Raw genomic sequence first — 3,230 nt, forward strand, 5'->3', positions numbered from 1 at the left:
GGTGGGACTAGAAACTCGGGGGAGGAGCTTGAGCGCCAGCCCCTAGCCGGGTTCTGCCAACATTCCTGTCGGGGCTCTGGGCTCTGGTTATCGCGGTACAGCTGGGGGGTTCCCGGCGCACCCCGGAGACCAGCGCTCGCTTGCCGTGGAGCCGCAGCGGGGGATGGAAGCGGAGAACGCGGGCAGCCCTTCCTTTGAGCGAGCTCGAGCTTTTCCTACATCCGCATGCCCACGAATGATGGCTGGAGCTCCTGATGGGGCAGTGGTGAGGGCAGAGCAAATACGGCAGAAGTTCCAGACCCCGCTCTTGCTCGCGAACCTGCACACGAGACCCCAAAAGGAAGGAAAAGAAAACCCAGGGCAACAGAACCAAAACACCCAGTAGAACCCCAAAAGCCTGACTGAGGCCAAAAAGTCTGACTAGTCCACAAAATCAAAAGAAAAGCAAGAAAAAAAATTACAGACACATTTAAAGTGAAAAGAAAGGTAGACAGTCTTAACGGTGTTTCAGAAGCTGAACTTCTAAGACCCTCCCGGACATTTTGACCTTCAATCTGAACATTGTGATTCTTGGCATAAACCCAGGACTAATGGCAGCTTCCAAAGGGCATCATTACCCTGGACCTGGAAACCATTTTTGGAAGGGTCTGTTTATGTCAGGCCTCAGTGAGGTGCAGCTGAACGGGGTGGATGATCACGCTCTACCAGGGAAGTATGGTATTGGATTTACCAATGTGGTGGGAAGGACACCAGGCAGCAAAGCTCTTTCCAGTAAAGAATTTTGTGAAGGAGGACGTATTCTCGTGCAGAAATCACAGCAACATCAGCCACGGATAGCAGTGTTTAATGGAAAATGTGTTTATGAAATTTTTAGTAAAGAAGTTTTTGGAGTTAAGATTAAAAACTTCGAACTTGGACTTCAGCCCCATTAGATCGCAGACACAGAAACTCCCTGCCCTGCTATGCCATCATCCAGTGCGAGATGTGCTCAGTTTCCTCGAGCCCAGCACAAAGCACGTTAAGCTGAGAGACTTGAGAGATCAGTTGAAAGGCATTGAACCAAACACAGACGTTCAAGAAGTGAATGTACGTTTGATCTACAGCTAGCCCAAGAGGATGCAAAGAAGATGGCTCTTAAGGAAGAAAAATATGACCCAGGTTATGAAGCAGCGTCTGGCGGTGCTTTTGCAGAAAACCCGAGCAACGGCGACCCTTGCAGCTTCCCTTCCACGGGGCTAACTCACAGTGGAGAATCAACTTTCGGGGACATTCCAAATGGGCGGTGGATGACCCAGTCCTTTACAGACCAGATTCCTTCCTTTAATAATCATTGTGGGACACAAAACGGGAAGAAGGAAACCATGCTTAAGAGTGGTGATTCTCAGCTCTACCTAAATGCTGCAGTTGTCAAGAAGTGGCCCTCAGTTTGCTAACTGAGGCATTTTGTTAGTATTTTACTCTGTGATAGAATGGTAGTACATTTGTGTGGTAGAATCAACTGGATGAACCTAAGCAAGTTGGCAAGGGAAAAGGAGGACTTTTTGTGTATGAATTTTTGTATTTGAATTAACCATCATTTCAGCTTTTTATAAACTATATTTCCTTTATGAAGAAATTGATCTTCTTTTGGGAGTCACTTTTAATCTGTAATTTTAAAATGAAACGGTCTGAATATTTATACTTGATTATGAACTGCGCATAAACCCAGATACACCATTATTCCTTTTATGCCTAAGAAGGGCATGCTAATCATAATTACCACTGGAAAAGAGGCCAATGTGTTTGTTTTTATATATGAAGTTAACCCACAGTGCAGTCTATTTTGGTAGTTTTTAGCGGGGTTTGATGGGCTCCCTGAGTCATATTCACACTCACACCTCTTTGCCTCACCAGTGGGGAGATTTGTGAGAGGTGCAGTAGAAATGTAAAGTGTGACCTTCCAGCAGTAAGGCTAGCCTGGCCTTCTCTGATGGGGCACCAAGGCCTGGCTTTGGCCTCCTCACCCCAGGCATTAATCCTCTAGTAGAGGCAAAAATTGTTCTGCTGGGATGGGAAGCTCCAGAGAATGCAGTAGACCTTTTTAAGTTTGTTGCTTCCTCTGTGTTTTATTTGAGAGACATACATTTGATAGGGAAGGAATTGAATTTTTTTCTTTCTTTCTTTCTTTTTTTAAAAGATTTTATTTATTTATTTGACAGACAGAGACATAGCAAGAGAGGGAACACAAGCAGGGGGAGTGGGAGAGAAGTAGGCTTCCCGTGGAGCAGAGAGCCTGATGCGGGGCTCGATCCCAGGACCCTGGGATCATGACCTGAGCCGAAGGCAGACGCTTAACGACTGAGCCACCCAGGTGCCCCTGAATTTTTCTTACAATAGCTCTCACCATTCTATTTTTATCTTCCTTGGCTTTCAGGGTATAAGGGGGAAAGTGGTGAGAAATGAACTCTCGGGCTGAGCAACAATATGCTGGAGGTGTTTGATAATCTTCTTTAAACTGGTGCTTGATGTACCTGAGATGTATTAACATAACAGATTTTTTCTTGCTAGGTATATCTAATCAATAATTGACAAAATCTTCTCTGCATCATTGCTATCTGTTACTGTGGGCTAAGTGAGCCTCGTGTCGGGGTGAGTTTGCAGTCACGTACCTTTGTGATTTTCTAATGCCTTTTCCATGGTGCTACAAAGAGTCCAGACTAGTAGGCCTGGGGGATAGTAAAGCTGGGTGTTCAGATATGCCATTTGCTATTACTCCTGGTCACTTCTGAATATGCTGATTTCATACATACCCAGGGAGCATGCCGTTTTTCAATATGAAAATATTTATGAGGTTTTCTTTTTTTCTAAGAGATTATAAAGCCTGTTCTTCTCTATATAATGAGAGAAACAAATTCTTGTGAATCTTAATATACTTTATAGCTGTGGCTATGATGGATTTTATGTTTCCCTTAGTCTAGGTCAAGCTGTGTAAAAGTTATTCAACTCATGTTATCTCACTCATGTACTGTACTGCTCTTTACACCGATGTTTGATTTGGGTGCTTTGAAATGCCTTGCATCAGGGTTTAGGAACAATGAGTTGTTTTTTCATGGGACTATGTAAAGCATGTAAGTAGGAATTGCTTTGCTATATAATGACTGTAGCCTTATAACAATAGATTTCTTTTTATTTGAGTGGAGAAAATACTCTTTAAATTATGATGGACACTCATTAGAGAATGGGTTTGGGGA

General features: G+C 43.8%; 1 pseudogene; it reads left to right on the forward strand.

Moving 5' to 3' along the window:
- The first annotated feature begins 163 nt into the window (after positions 1-163).
- Positions 164-1,433, forward strand: LOC116629765 (annotated as a pseudogene).
- Positions 1,434-3,230: the final 1,797 nt, after the last annotated feature.

This window comes from Phoca vitulina, unplaced genomic scaffold, assembly GCF_004348235.1.
Source record: "Phoca vitulina isolate PV1807 unplaced genomic scaffold, GSC_HSeal_1.0 scaffold2886, whole genome shotgun sequence".
Classification (NCBI taxonomy): Eukaryota; Metazoa; Chordata; class Mammalia; order Carnivora; family Phocidae; genus Phoca; species Phoca vitulina.